We start from the raw sequence: 25,231 nt of genomic DNA, 5'->3' as shown, positions 1-25,231 counted from the left end.
CACTCTCTGGCCTCTATAGGCACTGAGCACACACATGATGTACAGACGGACAGCAGACAAAAATACTCAAACATATAAAAATAATATAAAATAATTTATAATACATATGTTCACTCCAGTGATATGTCCGATTTTTATTTTTAGCCCATTAAGACTAATTTAACTTAAAAAACAAAATAGGCAAACATTTTAGACAAATAATCATATTTTTCTGTCAAGATTTTATGATCCCTTGTGAAGCAAATTAATAGAATTCCACCAGGGCATGCCATCTGAGCAGAGGGGACAGAAAGATGGGACCACCTTGTCACACTGGGAGGGTCTGCTAGTCTGTAATCCAGCCACTGTCGCTAGCATGAAGAAGTTAAAACCACAAAGGGCTTTTGCAGTCAGAACCTGGGCCTCCTATTGGCGTCACACTGGTCCTTGAGGGCACTGTGGCCATGCCCAGTAGCTCTCTCAGATACATTGGCAGACTCTATTCACATCCTCTAGACTCACCAAAATCTGAGGAAATCGGTCCTCACATCTTCCAGTGGTCAGAGACTTTCTTTCTCTTCTCTCAGAGGTCAAGAGGCCACATATCAGCCCATGAAGCAGAGTAGGTTCGTTCTTTGCCCTCTGAAAGCAAAGACTAAAGCTTGCCTGGCTCCATGGCCAAACTAGCAGGCACCAGTGATGTTCAGGGACATATCTCTGTGAACAAAGTGGAAGGACTGAGGAGAGGACCCAGAAACACTGCTAAGCACCGCGTATGCCCAGGGACTGAGGACTACCTGCCCCCTGAGTGTCCTGCGGGTGGGAGCTGGAATGACAGGATGGCCTCATTGTTCAATTTACGAGCTCGTCTGGTGGGCTGAGGAGCATCCCCTTGACCAAAGCCCCTCTTCCCACTCATTCTCTGCATCCCTCATGGAAGATCCCAAAGAGCCTTTGCCCTGCTTCAGCCCAGATGGGCTGGCTCCCATGGACAGACACCTCAGGGGAGACAGGTGTGTCTGTAATCCTTCCTCCCGCCACCTCTAGGACTGCCGTTGGTAGCATGCAGGTGAACAAGCCCTTGGGTGGTCAGCGTGTCTCCGCTGTTCCTGTGTTTTGCAGTGTTGGCTTTGTAACTTAATCTTCTTCCCAACCTGACCGTGAACTTTCCAAGGGCAGGTGAGCAGCTTGTGCGATGCTCTGGGGAGGTGGGGAGGTAGTTAGGACCAGCCAGCTTTCCTGAACCCAGGTCTATGGGTTGTGATAATGACAAACAAGACATCATCCTGCCCTCAGATGCTGGCAAGCCAGCAATACATTACAGATGTCAGTATGACTGATGCCGATGTCCCCTTCCTCCCGGTGGACCCCTCCAAGCATGGCCTTCTTTCTTTCAGGGCCAGGGTGTCCCCCGTGATGGTGCCCCTCACACACTCCTCCATGTGAGCAGTTGCACCATTCTCTTCCTCCCGCTCCTTCCTTTGTCACACTACACTGGCCCATCCCCTGGGAAGACCGAGGGAATCTCTGGGTCAGTCACTTCATGTCACACACAGTCCCTGCAGCCTCATTTCGAGTACATTAGCATAAAGTTGTCCTTAATGCGGTCTAAGTCGTTTCTGGCTCCTGCCTACGAAGAGATCTATGGAACAGTTCTAGATGGCGGTCACCATCTAGATGAGGCAGGGCAGGGACCGACTGCAGAGGAACCCAGTGGCTCTTCCCGGGCCTGCTGATATTCTGGTTCTTGGGCGTGGTCTGCACAGGTGTCTCTGTGGATATTCATTGACTGCTTACAAAGCAGGCATCTCTCACATGGCACACAGGGCAGTGGAAAGTGGCTTTGGGTTTTTTGTTGTTTATGTTGTCTTCAGTTTTTGATTTAAACAAAGGGAATGCACACGTTGGCTTTTACTTTGGGGAATAAAAGAGGATAAAGAGGTGTTTCTCTCTCATCTGCTTTGCTGTCTTCCCGAGGCTCTCACACAGTGTCCCAGGGGGAGGGCTCCCTGGTGGCTGTGGACACCCAATGTCTTTACAAGTATCCTGGCCTCTATTCCTCCGCCCCTTTGGGAACCTGGCTGGGAGTGCTGCCTATTTCCTGCTCTGGAATTTCCGTCGTGATGGTTTTGTGGGGTGGTTGCTGGGGACCTGGGGCTGTTGGGCATAGATCCCATCAGCACAATATTGTGTATGTGTGTCCCCAGCTTTGCAAAATTTATATGAAGGGAATTAAAACCAAACTAACTGCCGAGATCAATGTCCTTACCCTTGGCTTCTACAAGGCCTTTGGGTAGAACCCTACCCTGGGCGTGTTCCAAGAAGGATAAACTTAATATTAATGATAACAATACTTTGCACTTGGTCTTATAAAAATATTTTGAATGCAGCAGAGGCTGAGAGGCAAATGGCTGCTTGGCACTATGGGTCAGGAAGCTCTTCTGCCTGTTTATTATGGTAGGGCTTTGTGTACAGAAACTGTTTTCTCCCTTCTCACCACTCGTGTTTCTTGTTGGTCGCTACATCCAAAGCTTAACAGGAAGTCGGCACTCATATTTAAATGATATGTTTTAAAAACAGAACTGTAAATAGCAGAAGACAGATCGGCTGTAGGTGTGGAGTTGTTTTGTATCCTCCCTGCAAGATTTTTATTTTTCCCACTTGGAATCACGTCCCGGTCCCTGTGAGACAAGAACTTTCAGCTCACTGCAGCCAGAAGGTTGTGAGACCCACAGTTGGAATCGGTGGGCAGCTCAGTGATTCCCAGAGAAAGGAGAAGGAGGGATTTTCTTTTCAATTGGAGGTGGCATCTGAAGCAATAGCCAAAGACGTTATACAAGTGCAGACAACCCTAGGACTATACTCTCTCTCTCTACTAGCTGATGGTGGAGAAACACAACCTTCTGCAGGCAAAATAGTAGCTGCCTTATTTTCAATAATTATCAGAGGGGTTTTTTGTATGTTTATTTGTTTGTTTTTCTTTTCATGACCGCCTGCTTCTTCTAGGCCCCATCTCACTGAATTGTGATACATTATCTTGGGAACGCTATGGCAACAACCAAACATCTGTGATGGGAGGAGGCTGAGCTCACACCTCTGAGAATCAGGCCCCTTGGATATGTGCTTTGCAGTTCTCTTTGCCCTGGCAGTGGGGTCACCCGAGGCAGACTCTCCAGTTCTCACTTACTCTAATTCTGGGATGCCACTCCAGCTTGGGTCCCTGTATCACTGGAAATCATTTGCAGTCACAGATCTTGCTCCAGGAATGTTGTGGGAGCTTTTTCCGCTCCTTCAGCCAATAGCAGCTGAGATACCAGCCCATTGGGGCGTGGTCTCTCTCCCTTTAAAAAAGCGGCCACTTCCCTCCGGTTGCTTTCTGACTTCCTGACTTCCGGCTCCATCCGGCTACTAGGCTCCCTTCCTGATTGCGCAAAGGGCTGTTGTCTGGGACGGTGATCTGTAAGTTTTTTCCCCTTAAATAAATAACCATTGTATTAATCATAACTCCAAACTGGTGTGGGATTGTTTGTGACATACGCCTTCACAGGACATTTGGTTAAGACTCATCCAAGGGGACTACATACTGTACCTGTAAACTAGAGGACATCAAGTCTGTGCATCCAGGAATGGGACATGCTTAGATGGTCTCTAGGAAATGAGCCAGTTACGTGTACATTCCACAGAAGCTTACGTCTTTGTAAAAGCAGGGGAGTACAGACCTCGGGTTAAGACATGGGTTGCTCACACACAGCTCAACTCATCCTGCAGCTTGGACCTGGGACATCCCTGAGGGGCCCACGTGTTAAAAACGTGATAATAGGCATTATCAGGAGGTAGAAGAAGCTTTACGAAGCGAGGCCTGCTCACTCTGTATAATGTTACTTGTATGTATGTGTTCCTGGCTGACCATTTGGTTTTGGATAACCAATTGGTGTGCTCTTCTTTGGGGAAGACTATTTCTCCACCCGCAGCTTTCCTTAATTGTGTGCAGGTTATGATATATGTATATTTATATGATATTAGTTATAAATTATATATATAATCAATCAATGAAAAAGAGGAATATGGGGGAAGCTTGGAGAAGGGTGGGAAGGGAGAAATGATAATATGATATTATAATCTCAGAAAATAAAAAGAAATACTTTTTAAAATTATGTGTGTGTGTGTGTGTGTGTGTATAAAAGAAGCGACGCCTAATGTAGAGTCTTTGGTCACTGGGGTATGTCTTTGAAAAGCCTGTGAGACCTCAGCCCCTCCTTCTGTCTTTGCTCCATCACGCACTCCTATATGATGTGACACAAACCCAAAGCCATGGGCTGAGATCCAATTGGTTGTGAATTGAGATCTCCAATATTGTGAGCCAGCATACACGTTTCCTCTTTGCAAGTTGGCTTCTCACAGTTGGCAAAAAAACAAAAAAACAAAAAAACAAAACTGATGGACATTTTCCAGGTCTCAATAAAGGTGAACAAAATGGTGATCTGGGTCAAGCACTTGCCTAGCAGGTATGAGATCCCAAGTTCAGGCCGATGCTTAGCAAGGAAAGAAAAGGTACACACAATAATTTTCCAAAGAAGGAAGCGGGACTGGAGAGGAGGTATAAAGATGCAAGATATTAAAATGGATACATAGAGGTGGGAAGCAAAGGATGCAAGGTACGGATGAGATGGAGACAAGGATGAAGTTGCAGGCTTAGACAGAAGCACTGGGGCAGAATCCAAAAAGGGTTGGCCTCAGAGCTGGGACTGAAGGAAGGCATCAGATATGGTTTATAACCAAAGGTTTGACAGGAAAACATTTGCTGAGCAGTCCACTCTCCGAGCCCCTTCACACAGAGAGACTGACAACTCACTGACTCACACGCTAACATGAGAGAAATCCAAGGTTATGGTCCCTGTTCCTTCCTGTTCCATTATCAAAGAGTGAACCTAGGACCATTAAAGTCCTACCAAGGCCACACAGGTGACCCCAGACAGGATGCTCCCATTTCTGTCCTTTATTAACTCCCGGTGCAAGCCCACTGAGGAGAAATAACCCTCCAGTTATGGTAGGACTGAGGACTGTCCTTATGGTAATATATATATATATATATATATATATATATATATATATATTTGGTTTTGTAACTCTGTCTCAAAGGCAGGCCATAGAAACTAGAATTTCTCTTCCCCAAGATGAACAATATAAATTTTATAATCTTTCTCAAAGTCAATGCGTCTCAACCTTCCTAATGCTGCACCCTTTAATACAGTTCCTAATGTTGTAGTGATCCCCCAACCATACATTATTTTTGTTTGCTACTTCATAACTGGAATTCTGCTACTGTTATGAATCGTAATGTCAATGTTTTTGGAGAAAGAAGTTTGCCAAAGGGATGGAGAAACACCACTGCTCTCTAAATCGAAGGATTGTCTCTGATCCGCCTTGCAGTGCTAAGACCCTCATTTCAAGGGCCCTGACTTGTAGCCTCCAGAGAGGGACCCTGGAGAACCTGGCCTTACTTACTGTCCATTAGCATAGACCTTGTCCAGTCATGTTTTGATTGCTTGATCATGGGTCCATCATACCCATGTGATAAAACCTCTATAAAACCTCACCTTCACAGAGATCCACCTGTCTCTGCCTCTCCAGAGCTGTGAATAAAGTCACGTACTACCATTCCCAGATTTTTACTTTTTTTTTTGCTGCCACAGCCAAAAACCAGAGAAGAAGTAACTCAGGAAAAAAGGACACATTTCAACATATATTGTAGTTTCATGACAGGGAGACATGGCCCCTGGGAATCTTTTCTTGGTTTGGGAGCTTGCTGCTGGTTAGGTCAGGAGAGGAGGATGAGAGACCGCCAGAACCTGGGCCAGGCTGTAACCCATTAAGCCCGCCCATAGTGACCCTTTCACTATCTGGATAGTGCTCAAACACAAGAGCCTGTGGCGAACACCTCAAACCCAACCAAAACTAAGGACTTAGTTCTAGCTGGTCACAGAAGCATGGGTGAAACAAGTAGAGGCTTGAGGTTGGAATCTAAAGTTAAAAGATGCTTTTGTGGACTGAACTTCTGCCAGTGGGATCCAAACTATCTCTGTGTCTTACTTAGGGTTTCTATTGCTGCAACAAAACACCAGGACCAAAAAGTGCATTGTGGGTGGTGCCAATCCCTGGGCTGGTTGTCCTCCATTCTACAAGAAAGCAGGCTGAGCAAGTCAGTAAGCAGCACTCCCCCATGGCCTCTGCATCAGCTCCTGCCCTGCTTGAGTTCCTGTCCTGACTTCCTTCAGTCATGAACAGCAATGCTGAAGTATAAGCCAAATAAACTCATTTCTCTCCAACTGGCTTTTTTCTCAATATATAAATTTAATTAACAATAATTCTAAAAGTTAATTTTAAAAAGCAGATGGAGAGTGGAAGCAGGGGAGGCCTCCCGGGCATGAAAACAAAGAGATGGTGAAGAAGGAGCAAACACAACAGACCCAAAGATTGCTCCCACAGGGATGACCCCCAACAATGCTGAGTTCAGTCTCCAACACTTGCAGAAAGTGTGTATACTCAAGTACAGTGGCATGTGCTTGTAATCCCAGCACTAGGGAGGCAGAGACCAGCAGCCCTGTGGGCTTGGTGAGAGAGGCTGTCTCAAAAAACAACCTGATAGCATCCTGGAAGACCATACCCAAGGCTGCCTTCTGATTTCCACACGTAGGTGTGTGCTAATATGAACCACGTTAGGGACAGTGACAAATCTGCTGCTGCGTGTGGGAAGTGGCTATCAGGGGAGACTGTCAGGGATCCCCATACTTTCTGCTGAGTTTAACTAGGAACCCAAAACTACCCTAACATATAACGTCTATTTCCAAAGCTGAGCAAAGCACCACAATGCTTTAGTGCATTGGGTCGCACTGAAGAATTCACCCTCACCAGAGCTCTTTGGGGATGATGGATTTGTACCTTAGGAGACCAGTTGACATTCAAAGTAACCAAACCCAGAGCTATGCACGATGGCACACACCTTTCATCTCAGTACTTGGGGATACAGATGCAGACAGATGGTCTCTGTGAGTTCGAGGCCAGCCTGGTCTCATAGTGAGTTTCAGGACAGCCTGGGCTTCACAGAAAGACCCTGTCCCCAAAAAGCAATATATATATATATATATATATATATATATATATATATATATATATATGTGCAAATGCTCATCTGAGACCTCACACATCTGCTTGCGCTGCGTGTGTTCAATCTTTCCATGGAGGTTGCAGCACATTCAGGAAAGTGGCTGTCAATGCAAAACCCAGGGCTCTCATCTTAAAGAGAATAAGGAAGTTTATTCTGGAGCCGTTTTGAATGACCATGGCCTGAGGAACAGAGATTTAGGCTACCCCAAATTCCATGTTTCAGTGTGGAAGCAGTCTGATGAAGTTTTATAGTTTAACAGAACAGAGAAAGTTAGTGGGTGTGCCTGAGATGCGGCTACAGCAATGGGGAGGCTTCGCTACAGGCCAAGATGGTGTCTGATGACGTTTTGAGTTCCGGGTTGACAAAAGGTAGTGGTCTGCTAAGTTAATAGATTCCAAGAAGTTGTTATCTGTTAGTCATGAGATGCTTGTTTAGATACAGAGGTGTGCAAGGAATGGCTATCTCAGAGGGCTAGAACCTCTCTGGACCGGCAACATTCCAACCTCCAACTGCAACAGTATTGCAGTTCCTGGACCGGCAACATTTCAGTCTCTCTACAGTATTGCAGTTCTAACCAGTCAGTCTCTGCAGACAGCTTCTTCCCAGGCCCCCGTTGATCAAGCGCCATACTGTGCATGGGGAACATATAATATTTGCTAGCTGTTATAAGGTCCCTTGTAGCTGGGAAGGCTCATTCCTAGGCTCTGTCGTAGATGAGGCTGAGGAGTGGTTAAGGCCACTAAGGAAGAACCCCCTGGATCGTATCATATCAAAACTACTAGCTACCAAGATCCGGATCCAAACTGGTTTTACACCCTCTGTATTTGACATAACATTTGCATGTGACATAGGATTGCTATACCTAAAATTAACAGGGCTTGGTCTAGTGGAGAGAAGGGAACAGACGAAACAAACATAAATAACAAAAATGTACTTATTTTAACCAGACTAACTGTATGTTTCCCTGTTTAGTTATTTGTACTCTGTAAACTGCCTTACTCATATTGAAATGGTTAAAAATGAGCCTTTGGATTATTGTTTCTCCTTTTTTATTAGTAAGGTAAAATTATTTAATTAGTTCTTTAATCCTAGATATATTTTAGATACTAAGTCAAGAAACATCAGTATTTAATATATAAAACATCATAAATGTTGTTAGAGATTAATGTCTTTTGAATAATTTGAATAAGTAGTATTAACCCAAAGCTTAAGTAGCTCTAGCTAGAATAAAGAAAGTTTAGTTTAATTTAAAAACTATGTATTTTTTGTTCTATCCATATTATACTGGATAATGAAAATGTATATATACTTAAATTTATAAAACAATGAAAATATTTAAAACTTTTAAACATGAGTTTTGAATAGAGTAGGGGTTTATGGTAAATAAACAGAAAAAAAAGGCACGATCAAATGTAAGGCCATAATATTTTCATTTGTCACTGATTAAAACCAGGATTAGTATTATTTTATCATTTAGAACCATACCAGTTAGAATAATAAATATTACTAAAACTTAAATCTAACTCAAAAAAGCATTTAAGAAACCCAAAATGTGAGGTGAATGCTGCCAATCTGTGAAGGGCCTCTGCACTCAGCTGCTGGTGGTGATGAACACGAGGTTCAGCCAGCGTTCTCCAAGTCCCCATGAATGCGCTCTCAGGTGAGGAGAGCACCTACCGCCTCCTAGGAGTGAGTTAGAAATGCCAGGATATGGTACCATATCAAAACCAGAATGGAGTCATTAATGTGATACCTTTTTCCCCTTTAGTTGATTAAATTAACTATTTGTTTTTATCATTTGAGGAAGACACTACCTAATTTTGAACTTCCGTTTTCAAAGTTAGAAATCTTTTACAGTATTGTGTTTTGTTTGCTTATCTAATAGTTCAAAATTTATAAACAAATCTAAATACGGGTCCATGAAAACAAGTTTACAACTAGTATGCCATTCAGTAGGAATATTCTAAGTAAACATCACTCTCTAAAGATAATTTTTTATGGTTTAAGTAATGACTGATTATCCAAAAAGCAAAAGCCTTGTCCAATAAGAAAACATTTAGAAAATTAAAATTTAATCATAGGTTTTAAGTTCTTACTAAAAGAATGCTAAGAACAACTTAGTACTTAAGAAAATACTGTTACAGAAAATCAGCCATTAATTTTATCTCAGTATATTGATTTTTAATTTTTTGTGTGTTTGTTTCTTGTCTTTCAAGACAGGGTTTCTCTGTGTGGCCCTAGCTGTTCTGAAACTCGCTTTGTAAACCAGGCTGGCCTCAAATTCAGAAATCCAGCTGCCTCTGCTTCCTGAGTGCTGGGATTAAAAGTGTGCCACCATGACTGGCAGGGTATTGAATTAATCTTTAAAACTGTATATTATTTTTAACTTAGTTATAACTAAATTCATTTTTAAACAAAATTTTACAACATACTTTAAACCAAACATTACTTATTCGTAATAATTTTGTAATAATATTTGCAATACTTATTTGTAATAATTTACAAAATTTAGAAAACAATTTTAATGAGGTACTTTTTGTTGAAAGCTCAAGAGGCTGTGTGTAAAGAACAGAAAACATGTAGTTATATAACAGATATACACAAACACAGGTCAAGTATATTAATAGGTTTGTTTTCCTAACCAAGTACAAATTAATTACTTCTTAAAGATTTACGTTATTATAACAGGTTGAAATGTTTTTTTGGTTAGAAAAATCATTTACATTTTATTAGTGTTTACAAGGCATCCAAAGTAGGAGCAGGATAAAGTTTAGCATTTATGACTTTATTATCATTTATAACTGAAAAAATCAACAGAGATGAACAAGTTTTTAAAAATGTGTCATGGTGGCATAACACATTAAGATGTGCTGTATACTCTAGGATGTCTGTGTAAGCCTCAAAGTAGGCTTTTAAATGAAAATTTAAAAATTATTTAGGGTTTTCTCTTACATTGGCCTGGCTAAAATAAGGATCTTGAAACACCTAATTATTTGTCTTTAAAAAGGCTGTAGTGGTCAAACTATTCTCAAAAATCCTTAAAATGTTTGTATTTAACTTATGTGCATGTACTCCATGTCTAAACACAGAGAGGTGAGTTCTTTGGAATATAGAGTCTAGTACTTCAAGGGAGGGCAGCTGTCTAACAGAAAATCACATCCTGCATTGGGAGCACCATCTCTTAGAGTTAATTTATACCCTCGAGCAATGGAAGCCATGTTGTAGAACCAGAACCGGATACAGATGAAGGAAGAAAACATCTTGACCAGAAGTATACAATTATCTAGTCTTGTTCTTAAGAATAAAGTTAAATTTAAAGGCTCATATTAATTCTCCTAAAGAAAGATTCAGGATCATTAGCCATCTCTAGTTATTTACCTGTGTGGTCACATTGATTAAATGTACTTTTTGTCTTTTATTATTTTGGTCCTACAAATTTTCATTTTCCTAAGAGCCAAAGTAAAGTTGGGCCAAGTTACCAACTTGAGTTTACATGAGCATTTACTCCTAAGTCATGGAGTAAATGAAGTACATAATGAAGAAACCCAGATAATGGTGAATCGTGGTAACATGACTTTCCTTGACCAGGACTGCTTAGATGTGCGCATGCTTGGCCCTCTATTTAATATGGATCTTACCCAGTCAGATGAACTCAAGGAGTCACTGGATCTCTTTGTCCCTCTTCCTGATGTGGCCATACTGAATAAGTCCTGCTTTCCTGCTTTCCACTTTAACTTGTCTCTTTTAATTGGCTTGTTGAAGATGGCTGGACCTGACTTGGCACAAGTGATCACCTCCAACCTAACTCTTTGAAAGCAGCCTGGGACATCACCATCCATCATCATCACCACCACTACCACCACCATCACCGTCATCATCATCATCACCATCATCGTCATCATCACCATCATCCCCACCCCCACCACCATCGTCAACAGCAGCATCACAGTCATCACCATCACCACCACCATCATCATCACCATTAGAGAAGTGATTAGAGCAATAGGGAAGCTTCTGTATAGGCCCAAGATGCTGTCTGATTTCAGGTTGATGAAAGTTAGTGGTCTCCTAAGTTGATAGCTTCCAAGAAATTGTTATCTACTAGTCACAAGATATTCTTTAGATACAGAGATGGGCAAGGAATGGCTATCCCAAGGTAAAGTAATTAGCCTCTGGACCAGCAACATTTCAACCTCTCTACAGTACTGCAGTTCTAACAAGTCAGTCTCTGCAGACACAGCTTCTTTCCATGGGGAAAGAGAGATGGGGGGAAGGAGAAAAACTACTTCCACATGGAAAGAGAAGAAAGCTATAGACACAACCATCTATGTAGAAAATGTTCTGAGAATCTACCACAAGCCTACTAGAACTAAGAAGTAAGTGTAGCAGTGTTGTGGGATTTAAGATTTACTTGCAAGGAAAGCCAAATGTATTTCTACATATTGGACATGAATCATTAGGAATTGAACATTTAGAAATCAATACACTTATAATAGCATCTAAAATATAAAACACTTGCCAGTGTGGACTGGACGGATTCCTTTCCACAGAGCAGCAGCTGGTCTTTGCATACATTTTTCAAAAGCTTGATAATGGTCAACAAAGGGAATGAAAAGTGTTCAGTAGTAGGAATCAGCAGGGAAGTGGGAATCAAAGCCTAAGCAAGACTTCATCTCACCTAGGCGGAATGGATCATTCTTGATAAGACAAAAGCTGCAAATGACAGCAAGGTGGGGAGAGGGAACTCTTATACAGAGTCAGTGTGGATGTGAGATAATACAGCCAACTGTGGAAAATGATGAAAGTTCTTTAAGAAATGAGAACTTGTGCGACCATTTAACCCAGCCTAATACTAGTAAGTGTATGCCCAAAAGAACCCAGCATATTAGAGATAACTGCACACTCAAAATTATCAAACAATTCATAACAGCTGAGATACAGGATTAACTAATGTGTCCATCCGTGAATGGATGGAAGAAGAGCAGATGGTGCGTTCACATAATGGAATATTCTCAGCCACCAAAGAGTGAAATCCTGACATTTGTGGCAACACGGATGGAACTGGATGTGTAAGATAAGACACACCCATACAAACAAATCCCATGTGTTTTTTTTTCTCATATGTATCTTATAAAAGTTGACCTTACAGAAGGAAAGAGAATAATGTTCCCTAAAGACTAGAAAGGAGGCTGGCTCAGATGTTAAGCATTCTTGCTGTGCAACCATGAGGACCCGAGTTCAGATCCCAGAAACCATACTACCAGAGGGTCACAGACTCACACATACCTATAACCGGGCACTTTCAGAGACAGAGACTTGGTGGGACTTCATGGCTACTAGCCTGACTGTAAAATCCAAACTCCAGGTTCAGGGAGAGACCCTGCCTCAAAGGAAACAAGAAGGAGCGTGATAGAGAACAGCACCTTCCTCTGTGCGCACACAAGAGCATGTGCCCTCATGCACAGACACACAGGCCTTTGCTGTATATTAAGATATATTCAAAAAGAAGAAAGGGAAGGGAGATGGGGGGATGGAGGGAGGCTGGACAAAGAATACCAACATAATTAGAGGAAGGGGAGTCAGTGTTCTACAGCACAGTAGGATGATTATAATGCACAATAATTATTATGTATTTTATTTTCCATTATATATTTTAAAATATTTTATATTTCATTTGACAATTCCATACACATATGCATTTTATCATATGTACCTCCATCTTGCTCTCTCTCTTGGCTCTGCCCCTCTCTCTGGAGCCCTTTGACTCTTTTTCCCATAACAAATTCCCTCTCTACTTTCGTGTACCTTCTTAACATTTGACGGGAACCTCGAGTTCCTAGGCTCCCAACAGAAGAATGGGCAAAGGTAAGGAGACCTAAGTGCTGGGACTCAATCGGAGCATTGCACAGTGCAGGATGTCCACTAACCACAGCCAAGCCCAGACACTTAAGGACACTGATGCTTCGAAGAAAAGACTTTGGGGGCTGGAGAGATGGCTCGGTGGTTAAGAGTACTCGTTGTTTTGTAGAGAACCTGAGTTGGAACCCCAGCACCTACATGGTGGCTCACAAGCACCTGTTATTCTAGTTCCAGGGGATCTGATGCCTTCTTCTGACTCCTGCAGGCACCAGGCACACATGTGGTGCACATACATACATGCAGGCAAAACATTTACACACATAAAATCTGAAAGAGAGAGAGAGAGAGAGAGAGAGAGAGAGAGAGACTGTTTTGTTTTTCTAGCAAAAGCAAATAGTTTTCCACTGAAAACTGGCAAACGAAGCAGTGACTGGAGCTTTAAACTGGAGAGCGAAGCCACATTCATCATCATCAGGAGATGCAGAGTCATCTCAATGGCAAATTTCTCTAAAGTGATATGGTAAAGAAGACCATAACAACCCAAATCCCACCGGGTGTTTTGTAGAAATGTGTTGTACTAAAACGTATAAAACTTATAAGGAAATGCAAAGACGTTCCAAAAAGCAAAACAGATTGAAAAGAAAAGGATAAACGTCAAGCGTTTTCCTTGCCTACGCATGTGACTTTTTAAGTAGCCACAGAGATGGATAAGTAATTTAGTGGGAGGGCAGTAGAGACCTAGGTCACACAGAGATGGGCAGGTCACCTGGATAAGGGTGGCATGGAAATCTAGCAATAAACTAAGCCCTAATTCATCACCCACAAGAATCCTGAGGTAATACAGCTGTGATTTTAATACAGGGGTTAGCTGGTTATGGGGTAGGGGACAGTTACTACAGACAGTTTCTTAAATATTAGCTGTGCACCTACCATACCATACGGCCATTCTGTTCTCGGTTTTTGCTCAGATGCGTGCAAAGTCACACCCATGGCAACTTTATTTGTTCTGGCCCCACGCTGGAAGCAGCTCAAACACCAATCAGCAGGTGAATGGGTAAACAAAATGTATACACTTTACATAACAGCATGATGTAGAAAGTAAAAGAAATGAAACACTGAGATGTGGAACATGAGAGGATCTCAGAATGCTTACACTGGGTCAAAGAAGGTCAGCCATAAACAACACATGACTGCATTTGTATAAATTTTAGAATATGTAAACCAATATATAGTAACAGCATCATATATTGATTATAAGTATATACACACATTAAGTTTATTAAATTCTCCAGAACAGAGAGAAGTGGTGTTTGAATCCCCTGAAACCCAGCTAGCGGGACACCCTTGACAGCCGGAACAATCCAGAACAATTAACCACAGCTGGAGGTCTCACCACACCCAGTTCCAAGTTAAACTGCAGAGCCAGAGGAGTGAAAACAGCGGAACACTAGCACACAAACAGACCTTTTGATCAATGAGTTAGAATCAAGGGTCCAGGTTAAGTCTACAAACCTTTAGCCTATCTGATTTTTGACAATGATGTCCAAAACACACATCGTAGAAAAGACAGCATTTGGCCGGGCGGTGGTGGCGCATGCCTTTAATCCCAGCACTTGGGAGGCAGAGGCAGGCGGATCTCTGTGAGTTCGAGGCCAGCCTGGTCTACAAGAGCTAGTTCCAAGACAGGCTCAAAAACCACAGAGAAACCCTGTCTTGAAAAACCAAAAAAAAAAAAAAAGAAAAGAAAAGACAGCATTTAACAAGTGGTGTGTTGGGAAAAACCCGACAGCTACATGTAATAAGCATGAAACTTTGTCATTGTCTCTTAGCCTGTACACAAATCAATTCCAAATGGACCAAAACTCTCAATGTTAGGGGCTATGCTATAAGGGTGGCTCAGCAGTTAAGAGCACTTATTTATTTATTTATTTATTTATTCATTCATTCATTCACTTACTTACTTATTTGGCTTTTTTTTTTTTTTTTTTTTTTTTTTTTTTTTAGACAGGGTTTCTCTGTGTAGCCCTGGCTGTCCTGGAATTCACGCTGCAGACCAGGCTGCCCTTGAACTCAGAGATCCGCCTGCCTCTGCCGGAGCGCTGGGATTAAAGGTGTGCGCCACCACCACCCATCGAGTAAGAGTGCTTAAATCAGTATTGGCTTAGCTGATTTAAGTGTACCTCATAGGATTGGATATTTGAACACTTGGTCCCCATTTGGCAGCCCTGGCTGGTAAGGTCTGGTCATGCAGCCTTGCTGGAGGAGGAAGTACGCTATTGGAGGTGGGACTGGACAGTTTAAAGCTTTGCCCTACTTCCTGTTTGTTATCTCTGCTTCATGCTTCCGGTTGAGGGTACACTCGGCTTCCTGTTCCTGCTGCCAGGGCTGCCGCTTGGTATTCCGCCTCCCCGCCCGGGTGGTCTCCTAGCTTTCTGGAACCGTAACCTCAAATAAACTCTTCCTTTCAGAAGTTGCTCTGGTCATTTTATCGCTGCAACAGGAGAGTAATTAGTACATTACTCCGGCAGAGGGTCTGACCGTGCGGCTTCTGTGGGCCCCAGCACACATGTGGTGCATATGTTCTCACATATACAGGGACAAAACAAATCATGCTTTGTTTTGCTTTAGATCTCAGTGTTAGACCCGACACTTTGGGAACAAAGAGTAGGAAGCAGAACACTTCAACTATAAGTTCAGATAAGGAACGTTTGGGTAAGATTCTCGTTACCCAGCAAGAAATAAGATCAACAATGAACAGGTAGGACTGCATGAAAATGAAAACATTTCTGTCCTACAAAGGAAACTCTTCATTGCCTGAAGGGGCAGCCTACAGAGTAAGAAAAAAATCTTTGACAGCTGTACACCTAAATATAAGCTGTACACCTTAATATACACACAAGGGAACACTAAGAAAGCAACCCAGGTAAAAAGTGGGCTATGGAACTGGGTAGAGGTGCCTAAGAAATACAGCAAAAATGCTCAGCATCTTTGCCCATCAGGGGAAAGGATGCTAAAAGTACCTTGAGATTTTATCTTTCTCTAATCAGAATGTCTAAAATTAAGACTATGAACAATGGGGATGGAGAGCTGGCTGGGCAGTTAAGAGCATTTGCTGCTCTTTCAGAGGATCCAGTTCAGTTCCCAGCATGCATGAGATGACTTACAACATCCACAACTCCAGTTCTGGGGGTCTCACGTACCTTCTAACCTCCATAGCATCAAACATACGTGGGATATAGACACATATGTGCAGGCAAAACATTCATATACATGAGATAAAATATAAGAAATAAATCTGAAAATATTTTTATTAAAAAATAGGACTCAGGAGGCAGAGGCAGGTGGATCTCTGTGAGTTTGAGGCCAGTCTGGTCTACAGAGTGAGTTCCAGGACAGGCTCCAAAAGTTACACAGAGAAACCCTGTCTCTAAAAAAGAATAATATATAAATATATCAACAAATGTTGGCAAGAAGGTGAAGTAAAGGAACACCTCATGTACTGTTGTCAGGAGTGCAAACTGGTGTACCCACTGTGGAAATCAGTGTGGCAGCTCCTCATAAAGCTAGAAATAGACCTGTTATATGACCCAATGATACCACTCCTGGGTATCTACCCAGAAGACTCTTTCCTACTATAGACACATGGTCATCCATATTCATAGCTGCTCTGTTCACAATAACTAGGGCGTGAAACTGCCCAGATTTCCATTCATTGATTTATAGATAGTGAAAATGTGATACCTATATACCATGGGGTTTATTCAGCTGTAAAGGAAAATGAAATTTGAAGGCAACGGGTTGAGCTGGAAAAGTATACTGAGTGAGGTGATCCAGATTCAGAATGACAACAAAATCACACACTCTCATTCTGAAATGGATTCCTGGAAACTAGAAAGGGATCATTGTTCATGAGGGAGAAGGAAGAAGATCTTAAAGAAGAGGTGTGGTAGCTAGTTCTTTGTCAACTTGACACAAACTACAGTCATCTGAGAAGACAAAATCTTAATAGAAAAATTGTCCCACCAGACTGGCCTGAAGGCAATCCCATGGGTCATTGCTTGATTAATTATTGTGGGCAGTACCAATCCCGGGCAGGTGGTCCTAGGAGCTATAAGAAACAAGCTAATGAGTAGCACTCCTCCAAGGCTTCTGCTTCCGTTCTTGACTACAGGCTCCTGCTTCAAGTTCATTCCCTGACTTCCATTCATGATGGACAGAGACTATAAACCCTTTCCCTTCCAATTCACTTTTGGACATGGTGTTTAATTACAGCAATAGAAAACTAACTAGAAGAAAAAGACCTAGTAAAAAACAAGCGGAGTAAATTGAACAAGGGAAATAATGAGGAGAGAGGCTGAAGTGGAAAGAGATATGGAAGAATAGGACAGAAGAAGGGTGGAGGAAGGGATAAATCATACTAAGGATGTTTGAAAAGGCAGCATGGGAACTCACTATTCTGTAAGCTTCCAACACACACACACACACACACACACACACACACACACACACGCAAAGAGTTTAGTTGGAGTTACTTTATACAGGGAATTATGCTCATTCCAGAAGCCACAGGATGCCAAATAAAGAGCCCAAGGCAAGGGTGTGGGATACTTCCTCTTGAGTCATTGGCCAGTGGTATCCTGGAGAACTACCCCCTAAACAGTTTAGGCTATTGTCCTTGTTCTTTATTGCCTGCCAGAACTTGACTGTAAGATCCATTGCTGGAGACATTATGTACATTGATCACGGGACATGGAAACATCCAGTTGTATTAACCAGGAAGCTGGCTAGTTCTCATAGTACTAGAAGGAGACATGCAGCATCAATAGTCATACCCAGCTATGAGCCTGGGGACCACAGCACTCACTGATATCACAAGCAATAGTGGCATGAATGTTAAGGAAGTAACCAACTGCTTTTTTTTTTTATTAGACGGTTTGCTCCACAGAAGTAGATGCATGCCTGATGTGTTAAATCTCAACAAGAACCCATGACTGGGGAGATCACAGGCCCCAGGGGTAAACCTAATAGTATTTTGCTAAATGGACATGATATTAAACTGCCCTCTAAATCTGTATCTCTCTACCTGTAGATTGGTGCAGCTCTCAGACCTCATCAGAGAAGTTTCTTTGTGAAGGGGATGATGGTTAATGCAGAAACTCACAAGTGGTCAAGGTGCAGAGAATAAGTGTCAATGAAATGTTCAGCCATGGCATATCTATTACACACACACACACACACACACACACACACACACACACACACACACCACAGCTCAGGGCCATCTTGGAAGAAAGGGTAGAAGGATTATAAGAGCCAGAAGTTGGGTCAGGGCAACTGGAGCAAAACCACATCTCTGGACATGGCAGGGCTGCTGCACTCACAAATGCACAGCACAGCAGCCGTGGTTGCCTGCATGTGACCCGCAGGGCATCAATCCGTCAACATTCTATCATGTCGGGGAAAGGGGTTCATGAGCCCCAACATCTAACTGAGGAGCTAGGGACAGGTGGTAGCCTTCGGGGAAAGGAAATTCAGTTTTCTTTATGGGTGTAGCTTCTGGGAGGTTGATCATGATCCAGTAGGTAGTCCCATAGCCAGGAATATGTAGACAACAGAAATTAGGGTTGATGGGTTATTTTAAAGACAAAAATAAACATGAAGCTGAGGAGGAATGAGTTGGGTTGAGTCTGGGGTAAGCTGAGTGTGAAGATGATGGAAGTACATTCTATAAAGTCACCCAAATGATGAATTAATGATTTAAAACTTGGTAAACTGTAAACTTTAAGTGAATGATTATATATTTATTTTGCCTCAATAGGCAGAAAGAGAATTATAGTTGTAGAAAGGCAAAGTTGGTTTTGGATTGTAAAAGCATGCAAGCAGAAAACAAGTAGACATTCAGAAAGTCGAGGCAATCTCCCAATAATTACAGCCATCACGACCATAAGAGGGAAAGCAGAAGCCATGAAGTCGTGAAGCTGAATCGGTAGCTTGAGGGAGGTCCATTTAAATGAGGGGGAAGGTCATGGGAAGATGCAGCTTCCAAAGCAAAGATTGGAGACCATTTCCTGGATGCCAAAGTTCTCTGGCCCAGGGCACTCTCCAAGTGTTCGGCACAGCGAGTGAAAGCCACCAAGCACACCTGGGAGAGTCACAGCAGTGGGACAAAGAGCGGTGACCGCAGTTCTGAGAGATGGGACTGCAAACATGGCTCAATGGCACCCCTGGAAGCTAAGCAAGGAGAAGCCAGGCCTTTGCCATCTGTGGGACTTCCATCTCTGAATTCCAAGTCCCCAGCTGTTCAGGCAGAACAAGGACGACGGAGCGCTTACCGACATCAGACAGACTGAAGAGAAGCCAGAGCTTTCTCTCACACACGCTCATCTCTGCAGGCTTCAGAACCTCTCGGGGAAGAGCCTCTCTCTTCTGTTGGCGAAGGAGGAGATGTTTATGGCAGGTACACAGAAAACAAACGCACAGCAAGAAATTGACCCTACTGGAAACACAAACTGTGTAAGGGTGGCTGTGCCGGGCCACCGGCTCAGATACTGTTTACATAGTCATAGCAATATCAATGTCAAATATAGATTTATCTCAAAGTTGACACTGTTCTATTTGAAGAATGGGAGGGGAAAGGAAGGGTTTTTTTAATTTTTTTTTTATTGAGAAAAGGAAGAAAAAAAAAACAAGTTTCCACCTCCTCCCAGCCTCCCATTTCCCTCCCCCTCCTCCCACCCTTCTCCCCCTCCTCCCATCCTTCTCCCCCTCCTCCTACTCCTCTCCCCCTCCCTCTCCAGTCGAAAGGAATGTTTTTTGAGACAGTAGAAATGAAATAACAAAACCTTACTTGTGCATTGACTGAATTAAATATGCTGCCCCCACTCTCCTTTTCTCTCCCTCAACACCCATGCTTTAATATATATTAAACTGTTTCTGTTTTAAAATTTGAATTGCATTTGTGCATGTTTGTTTAGTTATTTATTTGTTGGGGCAAGTAAGCACATGCATACCACACACATGCGGGTCAGAGGATAGCCTGCAGGAGTCGGCTTTTGCCTTCTACTATGTGGGTCCCAGGAGCAAACTCAAGCCATCGGGCTCGTCAGCAAGCACCTTTATCCACTGGGTCACCTCAGCAGCCTCAAAACATTTCTGAATAAACTACGACTTGCTTCGTACTGAGGAGTCCTGAAATTCTTTTCTGTGTCATGGTCAAGAAACCAGCTTTGCTTGAGCAGAGGTCTCTAAAAGCAGGTCCTGGGCCTTGACAGTTGGCAGTGGAGCTGTGGCTCCTGCTGCCACTGACATTTTTTTGTGGGGACCTTGTCCAGCAGGATTCTGGAAAGCGTCACCTCAAGAGCTCCTTGGGGACAAAGTTTGTTCCACCTGTAGGGGCTGGAGAGCTGACTCGCTGGTTAAGAACACTCACTGCTCTTCCAAAGGTCCTGAGTTCAATTCCCAGAACCCACATGGCAGTTCACAACTGTCTGAAGAAGACACTCAGACAGTCTGGAAGAGGGTACTCTTCCAGTATGCAACTGTACATACAGACACATATCTATATATATGAAACATTAATAAATAAATATTTAAGAAGTGTCAAAATTCTCTTCAAAAGCAGACATTTTAACTTCTATAAAGCGGATCACCCCCATTTGTAAGTCTGCCGGCTCCCTCTGCCATGAACTTTAAACTGTCTTTTGGTAGTGTTGTAATTCTTAGACATTGTTGATGGCATTATAAACCTCACAGCATCCTAACGGATTCCACGGTTGAAGTCCTTTTCTGTAGTTTGCCATATTCTCAGTATATAAACTTCAGCATTTCTGATTTTTTTTTTTTTGGTCTTATATTTTTACAGCACAGTGTGGGGAAGGCGGCTCATTTGTAAATTCGGAGATTAAGATGATGAGGTTAGTGCCTTGCACAATGAATAGCCCTTGCATTCTGAGGGTTGTGGAATATGTGTTTACACTGTGAAGCTGCATCTCTGCCTAAGGCACCTTCTGATTGGTTTACTCAAGAGCTAAATGGCCAATAGCTAAGCAGGAGAGATGGGCAGGACTTCTGGGCAGGGAGAGTAAACTCGAGATAATCAAGGAACAGAGGGAATGCCAGGAGACACAGAGAGGAAACAGGAGGTGCAAGACGAAAAAAAAAAAAAGTTAAAATCCACATGATAAAATGTAGATTAATAAAAATGGGTTAATTTAAGTTACAAGAGCTAATGGACAAGCCGGACTTTCATGATTAATAGGAAGTCCCTATGCCATTATTTGGGGGCTGCCTGAAGGAACAGAAAGACTTCACACCACCTGAGAGCACCCCAAGAGGAGCCTGTGCAACATTTAAGGTAAATGTTAAAGTATTGTAAGATATATACGTATCTGACGATTGGATGGATGCAGCCTCAGAGCCCTGAAGTTTACAAACCTGAACTAAATCTCTGTCAGATTCTGCCTTAAGGCTAGTGACTTAGCAGCAGCATGGCTGCCAGGCAATTCAGGGGACAATGGCTTTGTTATGTTTGGTGCTAAAGCTGGGATTGGGCATGTGGGTCTGCTGTATGCTTTCCTGCTTATCTGGTCTTATGCCCTCTCTTTCACATCCTCTTCCCAATTCTCATCAAATAATGACCCTCTGAGCTCCAGATGAGAACCTTCTCACTTGTCAGGTACGTCAAGCCTGTCAGTGCCCGGATAAGCGGGATCTGCATCCGTGTTCTACAGCAAAGAGACCTCAGAAAATGAATTTTTGGCCATCATCAACTAAGGGATCAAAGTCTTGGAGGGGAAACTGAGGCAGGATACAAAGCCAGAAATATTAATGGGAAGTAGGAAGGGAAAGGAGCCCCTACCCTTGAAGTCTTTTGTCAGCTGAGAATCAAGAATTTCAGCACCACTAACAAAATATGCCATGAAGTTCACGTGTGTAGAAACTGTGCTCTTTTTTATAAAGATATTCCAAATAAGAATGCTAAAATAGCAATGAGCCATGCTTAAGGCAAAAGTGCATATGATCTTTAAGTTTAATATCACACCTTTTCAGCTGTAAATTCACCTTGTCTTTTCATTGAAATACAGATTTTATACAACATATTCTGGTCATACTTTCCCCAACTCCACCCAGATCCTCCCCACCTCTCCACCCATCAAACTCAAAAATAAGATCATGAACTCTATTACAGTCAAAACATATATCTTAACTCTCCTGAAACCTTGTACAGTGGGGATTCCTTTGACCCTCATGGCCAATGGGTGCTGTGGGATAATGATCTTGTGCACTCTAAAGATTTGTCACTTGTATTGGTTCAATAAAATGTTAATTGGCCAGTAGCCAGGCAGGAAGTATAGGTGGGGCCATCAGGCTAGGAGAATTCTGGGAAGAGGAAAGGCAGAGATGCAGTTGCAAGCTAGATGCAGAGGAAGGAAGATGAGAATGTTTTACTAAGAAAAGGTACCAAGCCACGTGGCTAAACATAGATAAGAATTAGGGGTTAATTTAAGTTGCAAGAGTTATTAATAAGGCCAAATGGTTTAAATTAATATAAACCTCTGTGTGTTTATTTGGGACTGAATGGCTGGGCAGGATAGACACTTCCGTCTACAAATGGGTTGATCTTGGGGGCTGGAGAGATGGCTCAGCAGTTAAGAGCATTGCCTGCTCTTCCAAAGGTCCTGAGTTCAATTCCCAGCAACCACATGGTGGCCCACAACCATCTGTAATGGGGTCTGGTGCCCTCTTCTGGCTAACTGTATACATAATAAATAAATAAGTAAATAAATGAATATGGATTGATCTTATCCTCCTATCCAGTGCACCTCAAGAAACATCCTAGCATCTCATTTACCAAGGAAAAAAGGAGGGTGAAGTTCCTAAAATACTAAATACTAAATATATACTTCAAAATACTAAAATCTAACTTCAAAAGCCACCCAAGTTATGCCTGGCTGTCGTGCAGACACTCAGATGTGTCTCCATCTCTTGAGAAGTCTTCACCCACTTCTTGGGTATGTGTTCTTTTCCTAAGCACCCAGCCCTAGACCTCACTCTATCCTATAACTGCTTCTTTTTCTTTCTTTCTTACTTACTTTCTTCTTCTTCTTCTTCTTCTTCTTCTTCTTCTTCTTCTTCTTCTTCTTCTTTTTGGTTTTGTTTTTCAAGTCAAGGTTTCGCTATAGCTTCAGAGGATGTCCTGGAACTAGCTTTTATAGACCAGGCTGGCCTCGAACTCACAGAGATCCACCTGCCTCTTCCTCCCAAGTGCTGGGATTAAAGGCCTGCACCACCACCGCCTGGCCCTACAACTACTTCTTAATAAACTTCAACTTTGCCTTAAAAATACAGTAAGAGGAAAGGCCAGGAAGAAGAAAGTTTCCTTGCACTAAAGCAAGCACATCAGGAGACTTAGCTCTTAGTTCTCTCAGTTAAAAGACCCTCTAAGATCCAGGGGCGGAGAATAAAGACCCATGCCTTGATACAGACTCAAGACATTTTATCACATTGGACACAAAGAGGAGTTCCCAAAAACTTTGAGGAATAAAAGGAAAAGCTCTCAAAGGAAAAAACAAGAATACCAGCCCCAGATATCTTATCAGGAATGTTAGATAGTCAAAGAGAAAATTTTGAAATCCTAGAATCCTGAACTCAGAGACATCTTAAAGATGTGAACAAAACAATTTTTGATTTAAAAACTCACCCTTTCTACAGAGTATAGAAATTCAAGAAACAGGATAAGTAAGAGGTTTGAGAATTGTAAGGATCCCAATAATTAGGGAGAGCCAGCCAATGAAAGTTGCTTTATTAACGAGGAACAAGTGAAGCAATTAAGATTTAAAAAAAAAACACACACACACACAAAGTCATATAAGAGACTCAGGTCTGTAAAAAAAAAAAAAGTAAGACAAAAATGTGTCATGAATTCAACAACCAGCCCGCTCTATTGCTTACAATGAAACTATAGAAAAAGAAAAAAGAATTCTAAAATACTGTTTGAAAGGTGTGTTTACATACAAGTGTGTGTGTGTGTGTGTGTGTGTGTGTGTGTCACTATGTGTTGAGTATGTGCATGTGGAGGTCAACAGTCAACCTTTGGTGGTGTTGTCCTTCAGGAGACAGACACTTTAATTTGGGGGCAGGGTCTCTCATTGGGACCTAGGGCTTACCATTGTGGTTGCTGGGCTGGTCAGTGAGTCCCAGGGATCTTCCTATCTCTGCACCTTGTTTTGTGGGCACAGGATCCAACTTAGGTTCTTGACCTTGACGTAAGAACTTTACTGATTGAACTACCTCACTGGCCCCCGTGATTGAATTTTAAGTAATAATATCTACAAAGTTATAGTAATGTTCACCACTTACTCTTTTTCAGGTTGTTTTCTAAATCAAGCTGTGCACAACATATAATTGTGTTTACAAAAAGATTACAGAATTATCAACTCTGATGATGTAAAAGTTAGGACTACCTGAGAGGAATCAACACATTGTCCAAAATAATAGAATGAGAAATGATATTTATGTGTAATACTGAGTAGCCAGTTTAAAAAAAAAACTAAAAATAACAAAATCATAAAGATTTTGGAGAAGATGACTGTGTAAATCAGCTAATACCTGTGCTTCATGTCAGGAATTCCATAGACAGCACCCAAACTGTGATGGAGACAAAGATAGAATTAACTTTATATTATGTTATGTCCCGGAGAAACCAAACACAGAAATGGTTCCACATGGTGGCCTCTGGGAATGAAGGTGGAAAAAGGGGTGGACTGTGTGGGTTTGACTTTTCATTATATGTTCTTTTCTATGGTGTGTATTATGAGCAACAATTTGAAGTGTTTTAAACTAATAAAACAAAATTTAGAGCCACAAATGCTCCCATGTTCTGAAAACTCAACATTCAAACCCATCTACTCTGGACAGCAGTTTCTTAGCCAGTCAGGGCCTGAGAGCCTTCGGCGTTCATCATCCGTTTGTCATGAGGTTCCAGGGTGGTCACTGCTGGAGGTGGGAGCAGTACCTTCCTCCTCAGCGCTGCACCCAGACTCAGGACGAACATTCAAGGGGCGTGAGGCAAGTGTTCTCTCTCTCTCTCTCTCTCTCTCTCTCTCTCTCTTTCTCTCTCTCCCTCTCTCTCTCTCTCAGCCATTGCTCCACTATCATTCCTGTCTGCTTCCTGCCATGATGACTAAGTCTCTGAGTCTCTGAAACTATAAGCAAACCATAATTTAAATG

The sequence above is a fragment of the Microtus oregoni genome, unplaced genomic scaffold (genome assembly GCF_018167655.1).
Source record: "Microtus oregoni isolate MIOR12 unplaced genomic scaffold, Mior012 000000F_ref0000247, whole genome shotgun sequence".
NCBI classification, from domain to species: Eukaryota; Metazoa; Chordata; class Mammalia; order Rodentia; family Cricetidae; genus Microtus; species Microtus oregoni.
The sequence above is the reverse complement of the archived record's forward strand: the minus strand, read 5'-3'. Positions refer to the sequence as shown.